Genomic DNA, 15,601 nt, shown 5'->3' with positions numbered 1-15,601 from the left:
AACTTTTCTAAATTTAGTAGACAACACCGTGAAAAAGAATTACCTAGTAAGGATGAAATTATTGGTCTTGCCTCTATTGCTGTACCTCCTAGTGATCCTTTAGAACAATATTTGCTAGACCATGAAAATGATATGTTTATGAATGAAAGAAGGGAAATAGACGAAGTATTCTTTAAACAGGAGCCTATTCTGAAAAACAATTTGCCTGTTGAAATCCTAGGGGGTCCTCCTCCACCCAAGGGTGATCCCATGTTTGAGCTTAAACCGTTACCTGATACTCTTAAATATGCTTATCTTGATGAGAAAAAGATATATCTTGTTATTATTAGTGCTAACCTTTCAGAGCATGAGGAAGAGAGATTATTGAAAACTCTGAAGAAGCACCGTGCCGCTATTGGGTATACTCTTGATGATCTTAAGGGCATTAGTCCCACTCTATGCCAACATAAAATTAATTTGGAAGAAGATGCTAAACCAGTTCGTGACTGAGGGAGTCCTGGATTAGGGGGTGTCCGGATAGCTGGACTATACCTTCGGCCAGACTCCTGGACTATGAAGATACAAGATTGAAGACTTCGTCCCATGTCCGGAAGGGACTTTCCTTGGCGTGGAAGGCAAGCTTGGCGATACGGATATGTAGATCTCCTACCATTGTAACCGACTCTGTGTAACCCTACCCCTCTCCGGTCTATATAAACCGGAGGGTTTTAGTCCATAGGACGAACAACAATCATACCATAGGCTAGCTTCTAGGGTTTAGCCTCTCTGATCTCGTGGTAGATCTACTCTTGTACTACCCATATCATCAATATTAATCAAGCAGGACGTAGGGTTTTACCTCCATCAAGAGGGCCCAAACCTGGGTAAAACATTGTGTCCCCTGCCTCCTGTTACCATCCGCCTAGATGCACAGTTCGGGACCCCCTACCCGAGATCCGCCAGTTTTGACACCGACATTGGTGCTTTCATTGAGAGTTCCTCTGTGTCGTCACTTTTAGGCCCGATGGCTCATCCGATCATCAATGACGATGCGATCCATGGTGAGACTTTTCTCCCCGGACAGATCTTCGTATTTGGCGGCTTTGCACTGCGGGCCAATTCGCTTGGCCATCTGGAGCAGATCGAAAGCTACGCCCCTGGCCGTCAGGTCAGATTTGGAAGTTTAAACTACACAGCGGACCTCCGCGGAGACTCGATCTTCGACGGATTCGAGTCGCAGCCGAGCGTGCCGCACTGTCACAATGGGCATGATCTAGCTCTGTCGCCGAACAGTGCCATGGAGGCCGCACCCGCATCAGCTCCGACCCTTAATTCAGAGCCAACTGCGCCAATCGAGGATGGGTGGTTGGACACCGCCTCGGGGGCTGCAATCTCTACGGCAATCGAGCCGAACACCAGCCCTATTCTCTGCGAAGCCCGTGACTCCAAGGAGCCGGACTCCTCTCCATACTCCGAGCCCTCCGCACCCCTACCGATCGAACCCGATTGGGCGCCGATCATGGAGTTCACCGCCGCGGACATCTTTCAGCACTCGCCCTTCGGCGATATTCTGAATTCACTAAAGTCTCTCTCTTTATCAGGAGAGCCCTGGCCGGACTGTGGTCAACAAGGTTGGGACGCAGATGATGAAGAAATTCAAAGCCCACCCACCACCCACTTCGTAGCCACGGTCGATAGTTTAAACGACGTGCTCGACTTCGACTCCGAAGACATCGACGGTATGGACGACGATGTAGGAGATGAACATGAACCAACGCCTATAAGGCACTGGATAGCCACCTCATCTCATGATGTATACATGGTGGACACACCCAAAGGAAGCGACAACGAGGAACACAGGGATGCAACGAGGGATCGTTCACTCGAAAAGCAATCAAAGCGGCGACGTAAGCGCCGCTCCAAGCCCCGCCTCAACAGAGACAGCAGCCATACAGACCCAGCCATAGAGCAGGACGAGCCGGCGAACGACGAACATGCCTTCGAGCAACCTTCCAAACAGGGCAACTTGGATAAACAAACCGAACACCCCGTCCCCGGCGAAAACAACAGTCCGGACGACCTTACGCCGGATAGGCTCATGGAGCAGAAGAACATCCACGAAGGGCTCGTTGCTACTGCGCGTAGCCTGAAAAAGCAGAAGCGGAAGCTCAAAACTGCGGAAGATGCACTCAGAATCAGATGGAGCAAAGTACGCAACACCGCAGACAAATATGGCGGCAGTCGCCGCACAAAAAGCTATCCAAAGCAAAAGCTACTGCCTGAATTTGATGAGGAGGCCTTAGAGCCCCCGCAGTCAAAAAATAGGAAAGCCAGCCGGTCGGATAGACGACCGCATGGCCAGCATGGAGTGGCAAGCGGCGACGCACACAAGCCGGCACGCGATCCACCAAAGGATCCGCATCAAAAAGATGGCCCAGCCAAATCTATCTACGGGCCAAGAAAGCAAGATCTAGTAAGCAATGCAACACAACAAATATCCGAACATCACGACACACCCAAATACAGGGGTGCCGCACACCCCCTATGTTTCACCGATGAGGTGCTGGACCATGAATTTCCAGCGGGATTCAAGCCCGTAAACATAGAGGCGTACGACGGAACAACAGACCCTGGGGTCTGGATCGAGGATTATATCCTCCACATACATATGGCCAGAGGAGATGACCTCCACGCCATAAAATACTTACCCCTCAAGCTTAAAGGGCCAGCCCGGCATTGGCTCAAAAGCCTTCCCGAAAACACCATTGGAAGTTGGGAAGAGCTCGAGGATGCTTTTCGGGCAAATTTTCAAGGGACCTATGTCCGCCCTCCGGATGCAGACGATCTCAGTCACATAACTCAACAGCCCGGAGAGTTAGCCCGGAAATTCTGGAACAGATTTCTTACTAAAAAGAATCAGATAGTCGACTGTCCGGACGCCAAAGCCCTAGCAGCTTTTAAGCATAACGTTCGAGACGAATGTCTCGCCAGACACCTCGGCCAAGAAAAGCCAAGAACAATGGCCGCATTAATAAGCCTCATGACCCGCTTTTGCGTAGGAGAGGACAGCTGGTTGGCAAGATGTAGCACCAGCGACCCAAGTACATCCGAAGTTAGGGATGGAAACGGAAAACCCCGACGCAACAAGGACCAGCGCCGGAATAAGAGAAACAGCCCAAAGAGCACGGCGGTCAACGCCGGATTCAAAAGCTCGCGGCAGAATCAGAGAAAGCCGCCCCTCAAGGATAACAGGGACGAGCTATCCAACTTAAACAATATATTGGACAAGATATGTCAAATACACGGTACTCCCGAGAAGCCTGCGAACCATACCCACAGAGATTATTGGGTTTTCAAGCAATCCGGCAAACTCAACGTCGAACACAAGGGGCTCGACACACCAAGTGAGGACGACGACGAACCCCACAAGCAGAGCACCCGGAAACAAAAGGATTTCCCACAAGAAGTCAAAACAGTAAACTTACTTCACGTGACGAACAGAATGGCGCCAACAGAGATACGCGCCATACGGCCTATCCCAAAGGAGTCTCGCCAATTGTTGTTAAAACCGATCACCTTCGACCATTAGGATTACTCTAAAAGTATCCGGAACGCAGGCTGGACTGCCTTGGTATTAGATCCAATAATCGGTGGACTCCACTTTACAAATGTCCTGATGGACGGCGGCAGTGGTCTAAACCTGTTATACCAGGACACAATCCGCAACATGGGGATAGACCCAACAAAAATTCGCCATAGCAAAACATCCTTTCAAGGGGTAACGCCAGGCCCGGATGCCCGTTGCATGGGTTCTCTCCGGCTAGAATTTATGTTCGGCTCCCCCGATAACTTCCGTCGCGAACAGCTAACTTTCCACATCGCCCCATTCTCAAGTAGCTATCAAGCACTGCTGGGACGCGAAGCTTTCGCCCTCTTTAACGCAATACCGCATTATGCATCTTTCACGCTTAAGATGCCCGGTGCACGAGGCATCATCTCATTAAAGGGAAAACATTGAGTGTTCCCCCCGTGCGGAAGATAGTGCGGCTGCCTTGACAGCCCCACAATAAAGCGGCTTCACCAGCCAAAGCACCTAAACAGGTCGTCAAGAGCATGGACACGGCTAGACGAGTCCGGCATAAACATACAATTGATAAAGGCTTAATAGCCATATGCTCCTATACTAGGGGCTCCGCACATATAAAACAAGAGACAATAAAGCTCAATTTTACCCATTTCGATTTATACTTTGTTTATTTAGTATAACTCATGTTCGGCACGATCTTTCTTTACTAAGTTCCTCTCTTTTACAGATGAACACCGTGCCACGCCCGTCCAGGATACAGCACAACGGAGACACAGGCGCAGACGTGCAGTAGGGACCCGTTCCAAGGATTCTTTTCAGATTAAGACCCTGCGTAAACCTTTTTTACTGTCTCTTGTTGATACACATCCCCTGGTTTCTTGGTATAACCAAGGAGGAGGCTGGCATTTTGGCATGTGGCCATGTCAGAGTTTTTGCGCGTACCTGGACACTAGGGGCTTATTAGTAAGGGCGTTATCCCGCCCGCCCTCATAAAGACCGAATACCTTAGGGAGTGGTCGGCGTCGCGAGTTTGGCCTTATATGCATCAGCTCCGAATCATGTCTTTGGTCAAATGTTGGGTTTGCCCGGCTCCTGTGTTTTGCTACCTTACATTCCACTCTATCGGCTAAGGCGGCACCAGGAGAACTACTGCGACTGTGCCCCGGTTCGGCCAGGCGAACACCTCAGTAGAGAAAGCCGAAAACTGACTGTCATGATATAGCGTGGGACTGGTCAACCACTCGATGACTTACCGGAATCTTTAGGATTCCTCCGCATTAACAAAGGGCCGCTTCCCGGCCAAGCACATACGCGCCCCGAGTTCGGGCGAGCGCATGCGCCACCAGGGGCTATATAAGTAGCCTCACTGTCAAACCCTATGGCTAAGTGAAAGTGATAAAGCATCATAGTCCGATTGCCTAGTTCGCTGCGCTATCACCTCCTTTGTAGGACCAAGACGTTGGATCAAGTGTGAAAATGCGCCTTCTGCGAACACCCCCGCATTATGTGCGTGGGGGCTGAAGCCGGCGACTGCCATCTTTCAGATTATATATACATATATGTTAAACGGCCGCACAGGAGGTATTATAATACTTGCAGGCACAAGTATAAAAAGCTTCTACAATTTATCAAAATATTGTTTTACAATAATGCTATTCAAATATAGTGTCCTTCGAGCACTGCGTCTCTATTAAACGAGCGCCTTGCAGAACTTCCTGAAAATAGTGCTCGGCAGGTACTCGGCTTCCATCCGAGTCTGGGGATGCAATAGCGGTGGCCTCCATTTCCGCCCAGTATGTCTTGACACGGGCAAGAGCCATCCGCGCACCCTCTATGCACGCTGACCTCTTCATCGCATTGATATGTGGCGCCGCACCAAGGAACTGCTGCACCAAGTTGAAATAACTTTTCGGCTCTGGCCTCTCTGGCCACAGATGACTCATGACATACTTCATGGCGAGTTCAGACAACCTATTTAGCTCGGCCCATTCGGCCAAACGATCGGCTAACGACAGCGGACGCTCCAGATTGTGGAACTGCGACCAAAATAGCTTTTCCACTTCGCGATCTTCTTGATCTCGGAAGTGTTCGGCCGCATCCACGGCACTCGCTGCCAAATCCAGATAGGTGTCCGCCGTACTCCACATCCGGTCTAACGGAGCATGTTTAGGATCACAGAACTTCCTCCACAGCATAAAGGGCTTTCCAGCCGCGATCTCTCCAGCCTGACGCAGCTCCTCCTTCATAGCCCTCATCGCAGAGCGAGCATCCTTGGCATCGGCAATGGCCTTCTCCAGGTCCGTCTGTTCCGCCTGATCTTCTTTTTCAAGAAGCTTGCAACGATCAGCAGCGTTCTTCAGCTTCACGGCCATCTCGGCCATTTCCTTCTTGCTTCGGCAGTGAGCAGCCTGTTCGGCTTTCAGCTCTTCAATTGCCTTTCCGGCAGCCGCATCACTTTTCCTGGCTTGCTCCTTGGCTCGGGCAAGTTCCGCCCAAAGATTCTCCATGGCGACAGCACCATCTGCATCAAGCGCACGCATTGTAAGATACGGGCATAAAGCTCCTCTTACCAGGTGCCACCGAAGGAATTACATACCTTGCGCCTCGTCAAGCCGCTTGTTGACAAGCGCGATGTCGGCATCTGCCACGTCAAGTTGCCGCTTTAGCTCGGCAAATTCATCAGTCCGGCTTGCCACCGGACACTTCGCCACCTACGTATGAAGGCGGCATATTAGACTTGGGATTATGATCCTCTGCGCGTCGTCACTTTTGACAACGCACAGAGTCTCAGGGGCTACTATCTACACAGGGCGCATCTTATTTATGCGCAACTTTCCAAAAGGGTACATTATTTTGCGCACCTCAAAACCTGTCAGTAAACTCCTGACGGCCTCATGCAATCCGCTCTCCGCAGATGAAATCCTCTCAATCACCGTACCCATCAATGCACGGTGCTCCTCTGAGATAGATGCTCTCCCTAGCAGATCCTTCAGCTCCTCCGACCATGCTCCAGACGGCGCCGGACTCGTCCGATGGCCCTTTTCGAAGGTCGGACGCGGAGGGCTTTGGGGGGCCATATGACTACCTTCCGGCCCTGCCGGATTCGGAGAAACCCTCCGCGACGATACCTCAGGGTCGCCCGCCTCGCAAGGCGGTACGGCAGGGGGAGGCGTTCCGCTCTCCATCATCTCCGGAAGAAGATCCCCCGAAGACGAGCTCTGTTGAGAAGGGCTAAGGTCCGAGCTACAAGGTTAGTTTTCGATTCCTTTCCTCAGATATAAAGCAAGGATTTCTCTCGTTTCTTAAAAAGAAAACTCCTCTCTACTTACGGCTCGGTGGAGGGCTGATCCCCTTGAGGGCATAATTCGGCCGAAGTATACCCCATCATAGGACCCTCTGGCGAAGATTTCTTCCCCCGCTTTGAGGCCACGGTCTCCGGGTCTTCAGAGGTGGTCCTCTTCTTCCCCTGAGGAGAGGAATTTTCGATTCCTCTCTTCCGGACAACCTCCTTCGAGGAGGCTATAGCTTCCTTGTCCCCTCCCTCGCTTTCCTTTGAAGGCACAACCTCCAACATCCTAACTAGCACGGGACCCGACGTGGTCTCGGGGAGGGGGGCCGGACACCTGATTAGCTTTGCTTTCGCATCCACTCCTGTTTAAAGGACAACTCTTTTAGGGGCAATTTTATGATAAATACACGGATAGCGAGTCCGGGCACAAGGCTACTTACTTGAGTATCCGGACGATTGCAGCTCAGACCTGCGTCCTCCGTAGAATCCGGACACACTACTTGTGGTCCGAAGAATAATTTGTACATCTCCACGGGCGTCATGCCAAGAAAATGTTGGAGAACTCGGGGTCCCTCTGGGTTGAACTCCCACAGGCAGAGGGGGCGACGTTTGCAGGGCAGAACTCGGCGAATTAACATAACCTGCATCACCACGACCAGACTGATGTCTCTTTCTAGGAGATCTCGGATGCGGCCCTGCAACAGGGGCACGTCCTTTGCTGGCCCCCAGTCCAGCCCCTTATTGACCCATGACGCCGGTCGTGGCGGGGGACCCAAGCGGAAAGCAGGCAGCGCCACCCACTTGGTGCTCCTGGGAGCTGTGATATAAAACCACTCTCGTTGCCATAAGCTGGACTCCCCTGGAAAAGAGCCCTCGGGCCATGGAGCACTAGCATTCTTGCTTATAAAAGCACCTCTGCACTCCGCGTGCCGTCCCTCGATCATCTTCGGCTCTACTTTGAAGGTCTTGAGCCATAGTCCGAAGTGAGGAGTAATACGGAGGAAGGCTTCACACACGACGATGAATGAGGAAATATGGAGGATGGACTCCGGAGCTAAGTCGTGAAATTCCAGCCCATAATAAAACATGAGCCCCCTCACGAAGGGATCCGTCGGGAATCCTAGCCCCCGAAGGAAGTGAGACATGAACACCACACTCTCACCAGGCTTGGGAGTGGGAATGACCTGCCCTTGAGCAGGCAGCCTATGCAAGATTTCGCCGGTCAAGAAACTGTCCTCTCTCAACTTCAGCACGTCCTCCTCCGTGACGGAGGAGGGCATCCATCAGCCTCGAAGGTCGGAACCGGACATTGTCGAAGGTCCGAAGCGCCTGAAATCTGGAGCCTTGGGTGTTGGAACTCGAGGCGAAGGGCGAACTCGTTTGAGATTGAAAGAAAGGAGTAAGGCCTTGGTCTCTTTATAAGAGGTTGAATACCAAGGGCCCTCCCCGTGACCGTTTGGGACTTGCCTTTGATCGAGAAAACATACCAACGGGTACGGTTGGGTTACCCACGCCCGTATTGATGAGAATCCCGGAATAAGGGGACACGGTCTCTGCTTTGACAAGGCGTGCCAAGGAAACCGCCTCGCTAAACGCACTGAGGTGGGACAGTAAAACGATTCGAATAAAGACTTGGCCGTGGTGTGATGTCATGCTATGGAATACGTCAGCAGATTAGATTTGTGTAAATATTATTATCTCTATGGCAATATGTGGAAACTTATTTTGCAGAGCCGGACACTACCTTTGTGTTCAAAATCTTCTATGAAGTATTTGGAGGAGGAACTCGCCTTGCAATGCCGAAGACAATCTTCGCGCCGGACTCGTCGTCATTGAAGCCTGGTTCAGGGGCTGCTGAGGGAGTCCTGGATTAGGGGGTGTCCGGATAGCCAGACTATACCTTCGGCCGGACTCCTGGACTATGAAGATACAAGATTGAAGACTTCGTCCCGTGTCCGGATGGGACTTTCCTTGGCGTGGAAGGCAAGCTTGGCGATGCGGATATTCAAGATCTCCTATCATTGTAACCGACTCTCTGTAACCCTAACCCTATCCGGTGTCTATATAAACCGGAGGGTTTTAGTCCATAGGACGAACAACAATCATACCATAGGCTAGCTTCTAGGGTTTAGCCTCTCTGATCTCGTGGTAGATCTACTCTTGTACTACCCATATTATCAATATTAATCAAGCAGGACGTAGGGTTTTACCTCCATCAAGAGGGCCCGAACCTGGGTAAAACATTGTGTCCCCTGCCTCCTGTTACCATCCGCCTAGACGCACAATTCGGGACCCCATACCCGAGATCCGCCGGTTTTGACACCGACAGTGACCATCAACGACGGCTGAATCCTAAAATGAAAGAAGTGGTAAGAAAGGAAATACTAAAGCTCCTTGAGGCAGGTATAATTTATCCCGTTGCTGATAGCCAGTGGGTAAGTCATGTCCATTATGTCCCTAAGAAGGGAGGTATTACTGTTGTTCCTAATGATAAATATGAATTGATTCCTCAAAGAATTATTACAGGTTATAGGATGGTAATTGATTTCCGCAAATTAAATAAGGCAACTAAAAAGGATCATTACCCCTTACCTTTTATCGACCAAATGCAAGAAAGATTATCCGAACATACACATTTTTGCTTTCTAGATGGTTATTCTGGTTTCTCTCAAATACCTGTGTCAGCCAAAGATCAATCAAAGACTACTTTTACTTGCCCTTTTGGTACTTTTGCTTATAGACGTATGCCTTTTGGTTTATGTAATGCACCTGCTACCTTTCAAAGATGCATGATGGATATATTCTCTGACTTTTGTGAAAAGATTTGTGAGGTTTTCATGGACGATTTCTCCGTCTATGGATCTTCTTTTGATGATTGCTTGAGAAACCTTGATCGAGTTTTGCAGAGATGTGAAGAAACTAATCTTGTCTTGAATTGGGAAAACTGCCACTTTATGGTTAATGAAGGTATTGTCTTGGGGCATAAAGTTTCTGAAAGAGGTACTGAGGTTGATAAATCTAAGGTTGATGCTATTGAAAAGATGCCATGTCCCAAGGACATCAGAGGTATAAGCAGTTTCCTTGGTCATGCCGGATTTTATAGGAGGTTCATTAAGGACTTCTCAAAAATTTCTCGGCCTCTGACTAATTTATTACAAAAAGATATACCATTTGTTTTTTATGATGATTGTGTAGAATCATTTGAAATACTTAAGAAAGCATTGATCTTTGCACCCATTGTTCAGGCACCTGATTGGAATTTACCCTTTGAAATTGTGTGTGATGCTAGTGATTATGCTGTAGGTGCTGTTCTAGGATAAAGAGTTGATAAGAAATTAAATGTTATTCAATATGCTAGTAAGACCCTAGACAATGCTCAAAGAAATTATGCAACTACTGAAAAAGAATTCTTAGCGGTTGTATTTGCTTGTGATAAGTTCAGACCTTATATTGTTGATTCTAAAGTAACTATTCACACTGATCATGCTGCTATTAAATATCTTATGGAAAATAAAGATGCTAAACCTAGACTTATTAGATGGGTTCTCTTACTACAAGAATTTGACTTACATATCGTTGATAGAAAGGGAGTTGAGAACCCCGTTGCAGACAACTTGTCTAGGTTAGAAAATGTGCTTGATGACCCACTTCCTATTGATGATAGCTTTCCGGATGAGCAATTAAATGTCATAAATGCTTCTCATACTGCTCCATGGTATGCTGATTATGCTAATTACATTGTTGCTAAGTTTATACCACCTAGTTTCACATACCAGCAAAAGAAAAAGTTTTTCTATGATTTGAGGCATTACTTTTGGGATGACCCACATCTTTATAAAGGAGTAGATGGTGTTATTAGACGTTGTGTACCTGAGCATGAACAGGAACAGATCCTACGCAAGTGTCACTTCGAAGCTTATGGAGGACACCATGCTGGAGATAGAACTGCACATAAGGTATTGCAATCTGGTTTTTATTGGCCTACTCTCTTCAAGGATGCCCGTAAGTTTGTCCTATCTTGTGATGAATGTCAAAGAATTGGTAATAGCTTTCAAAAAAATGTCAAAGAATTGGTAATATTAGTAGACGTCAAGAAATGCCTATGAATTATTCACTCGTTATTGAACCATTTGATGTTTGGAGCTTTGACTATATGGGACATTTCCTTCCTCTAATGGATATACACATATTTTAGCTGCTGTTGATTACATTACTAAGTGGGTAGAAGCTATTCCAACTAGTAGTGCTGATCATAACACTTCTATTAAAATGCTTAAAGATGTTATTTTTCCAAGATTTGGAGTCCCTAGATATTTAATGACTAATGGTGGTTCACATTTTATTCATGGTGCTTTCCGTAAAATGCTTACTAAATATAATGTTAATCATAGAATTGCATCTCCTTATCACCCACAGTCTAGTGGTCAAGTAGAATTGAGTAATAGAGAGCTCAAATTAATTTAGCAAAAGACTGTTAATAGATCTAGAAAGAATTGGTCCAAGAAACTTGATGATGCATTATGGGCCTATAGAACTGCATATAAAAATCCTATGGGTATGTCTCCGTATAAAATGGTTTAAGGAAAAGCATGTCACTTACCTCTCAAACTAGAACACAAGGCATATTGGGCCATTAAAGAACTCAATTATGATTTTAAACTTGTCGGTGAGAAGAGGCTATTTGATATTAGCTCGCTTGATGAATGGAGAACCCAAGCCTATGAAAATGCCAAGTTGTTTAAAGAAAAAGTTAAAAGATGGCATGACAAAAGAATACAAAAGCATGAGTTTAAAGTAGGTGATTATGTATTGCTATACAACTCTCGTTTAAGATTTGTTGCAGGAAAACTTCTCTCTAAATGGGAAGGTCCTTACGTTATCAAGGAGGTCTATCGTTCCGGTGCCATAAAAATCAACAACTTCGAAGGCACAAATCCGAAGGTGGTGAACGGTCAAAGAATCAAACATTATATCTCAGGTAATCCCATAAATGTTGAAACCAATGTTATTGAAACCGTAACCCCGGAGGAATACATAAGGGACACTTTCCGGAACGTTTCAGACTCCGAAAAGGAATAGGTATGTGGTATAGTAAGTAAACCGACTCCAAAACAGTTTTTAAGGCAATATTTCTCCGTTTTGGAATATTTAGAAAAATAGAAAAATAAGAAGCAGTCCGGGAAGGACACGAGGGTGGAGGGCGCGCCCTACCCCCCTGGGCGCGCCCCCTACCTCGTGGGCACCTCGTGTGCTCTCCCGACTCCGTTTTCGTACACGACTCGTATTTTGGTCGGTAAAAATTCATTATATAATCTCCCGGAGGTTTTGACTCTTGTATCACACAAAAATCTCCTGTCTTTGTTTAGAGCTGTTTTCTGTCAGGGTTGTCAAGGCCAGGCACTATGTAGTCTCCCTCATCCTCCAACCATGAGGGCAACGATGCTTGGCTAATGAAGATAGAGCTGAAGAGAGAAGAACACATGGAGATCAACAAGGATGAAGGGATCAAGAAGGCCATGGAGGACCAAGTTCCGGCAACAGAAGACACTCTTCAACTTGATCACAATATTCTTACCCCAACAGAAATCGAAGCTTTCAAGATGATTGAGTTAGCTCATATACAAAATAAGTATCTCACACGTGAAATATTTTGTTGAAGGAGCATATCATCGCACTCAAGGGCATTATCCGCAAGTTAGAAGACCTCCTGCGCTCGATGTGCGACTATCCATCATCAACAACTCCGCCTTATTCACCAACAAAGGAGACATAATCACATGGGTATGGGCACTCCCCTTAGCAACTGCCAAGCTTGGGGGAGTGCCCCGGTATCATATCACCATCACTTTTATCTTTACCGTTTTCCTAGTTCGATCCTTTTGGTAATATCTTGATCTAGTAGAATAAAAGTTCTTAGTATGATCTAGTTGTGAGTTTTGCTTTATAATCCTTCTATGTAATCGAGTCCATGAGCTATATAATAAAGATTAGTGTTGAGTCAAGGGCTTGATTATTTTGCCATGATCCTAAGTGAATAAAAGAAAAGAGAAAGAATAAAAAGAAACAAAGAGATCATGTGGATCTTATGGAGAGTAATGGGCTCACATAGAAAAAGTATGATGAATAAAAGTTGTTGGGAGTTGACAAACATAGTTTTGGTCATCGTTGCAATTAATAGGAAGTAATAAAGAAAGAGAGGTTTTCACATATAAATATACTATCTTGGACATCTTTTGTGATTGTGAGCACTCATTAAAATATGACATGCTAAAGAGTTGACGTTAGACAAGGAAGACAACATAATGGGTTATGTTTTCTTACATCTGAGATAAATTATATTGTCTTGGATCCTCCAACATGTTGAGCTTGCCTTTCCTCCTCGTGCTAGCCAAATTCATCGCACCAAGTGGAGATGCTACTTGTGCTTCCAAATACCCTTAAACCAGTTTTGCCATCAGAGTCCAACACACCTACCTATGGATTGAGTAAGATCCTCTAAGTAAGTTGTCATCGGTGCAAGCAATAAAAATTGCTCTCTAAATATGTATGACTTATTAGTGTGGGAGAAAATAAGCTTTATACGATCGTGTGATATGGAAGAAATAAAGGCAACAGACTGCATAATAAAGGTCCATATCACAAGTGGCAATATAAAGTGACGTTATTTTGCATTAAGATTTTGTGCATCCAACCATAAAAGCGCATGACAACCTCTGCTTCCCTCTGCGAAGGGCCTATCTTTTACTTTTATCTCCTACCTTGCATAAGAGTCATGGTGATCTTCACCCTTCCTTTTTACATTTTATCCTTTGGCAAGCATGGTATGTTGGAAAGATCCTGGTATATATGGCTAATTGGATGTGAGTTTTCATGAACTATTATTGTTGACATTACCCTTGAGGTAAAACACTGGGAGGCAAAATTATAAGCCACTATCTTTCTCTGTGTCCGATTAAAACTCCATACCCATAAGTATTGCGTGAGTGTCAGCAATTGTGAAAGATTATATGATAGTTGAGTATGTGGACTTGCTGAAAAGCTCTTATACATTGACTCTTTCCTATGTTATGATAAATTGCAATTGCTCCAATGACTGAGATTATAGTTTGTTATTTTTCAATGAAGTTTACGATTCATACTTGAAGTTGTGATTGAATTATTACTCTAGCATAAGGGATTATATGACAAGAATTATATAAGTTGCTGTTCTAAGAATGATCATGATGCCCTCATGTCCGTATTTTATTTTTATCGACACCTCTATCTCTAAACATGTGGGCATATTTTTCGATTTCGGCTTTCGCTTGAGGACAAGCGAGGTCTAAGCTTAGGGGAGTTGATACGTCCATTTTGCATCATGCTTTTATATCGATATTTATTGCATTATGGGCTGTTATTACACATTATGTCACAATACTTATGCCTATTCTCTCTTATTTTACAAGGTTTACATACAGAGGGAGAATGCCGGCAGCTGGGATTCTGGACTGGAAAAGGAGCAAATATTAGAGACCTATTCTGCACAGCTCCAAAAGTCCTGAAACTTCATGGAAGACGTTTTCAGAATATATAAAAAATACTCAGCCGAAGAGATTCACCAGGGGGGTCACACCCTGCCCACGAGGGTGGGGGGCGCGCCCTACCCCCTGGGCGCGCCCCCTACCTCGTGGCCCCCCTGGTGGCCCTCCAATGGCCATCTTCTGCTATATGAAGTCTTTCATGGGAAAAAAAATAAGAAGCCATCTTCTCGAACGAAACTCCGCCGCCACGAGGCGGAACCTTGGCAGAACCAATCTAGGGCTCTGGCGGAGCTGTTCTACCAGGGAAACTTCCCTCCCAGAGGGGGAAATCATCGCCATCGTCATCACCAACGCTCCTCTCATCGGCAGAGGGCAATCTCCATCAACATCTTCATAAGCACCATCTCCTCTCAAAACCCTAGTTCATCTCTTGTATCCAATTCTTGTCTCCAAGTCCGGGATTGGTGCTAGTAGGTTGCTAGTAGTGTTAATTACTCCTTGTAGTTGATGCTAGTTGGTTTAATTGGTGGAAGATCATATGTTCAGATCCTATATGCATATTAATACCCCTCTGATTATGAACATGTTTATGCTTTGTGAGTAGTTACATTTGTTCCTGAGGACATGGGAGAAGTCTTGCTATTAGTAGTCATGTGAATTTGGTATTCGTTCGATGTTTTGATGAGATGTATGTTGTCTCTCCTCTAGTGGTGTTATGTGAACGTCGACTACATGACACTTCACCATTATTTGGGCCTAGAGGAAGGCATTGGGAAGTAATAAGTAGATGATGGGTTGCTAGAGTGACAGAAGCTTAAACCCTAGTTTATGCGTTGCTTCGTAAGGGGCTGATTTGGATCCATATGTTTCATGCTATGGTTAGGTTTACCTTACTACTTTTGTTGTAGTTGCAGATGCTTGCAATAGAGGTTAATCATAAGTGGGATGCTTGTCCAAGTAAGGGTAGTACCCAAGCACCGGTCCACCCACATACCAAATTATCAAAGTACCGAACGCGAATCATATGAACGTGATGAAAACTAGCTTGACGATATTCCCATGTGTCCTCGGGAGCGCTTTTCTCTATATAAGAGTTTGTCCAGGCTTGTCCTTTGCTACAAAAAGGATTGGGACTCCTTGCTGCACTTTTGTTACTTGTTGCTCGTTACAAATTATCCTATCACAAAACTATCTTTTACCACTTATTTCAATACTTGTAGAGAATAC

This window comes from Triticum urartu, chromosome 5A, assembly GCF_056163025.1.
Source record: "Triticum urartu cultivar PI428250 chromosome 5A, HENAU_Tu73, whole genome shotgun sequence".
Lineage (NCBI taxonomy): Eukaryota > Viridiplantae > Streptophyta > Magnoliopsida > Poales > Poaceae > Triticum > Triticum urartu.
Note: the sequence above shows the minus strand (reverse complement) of the source record.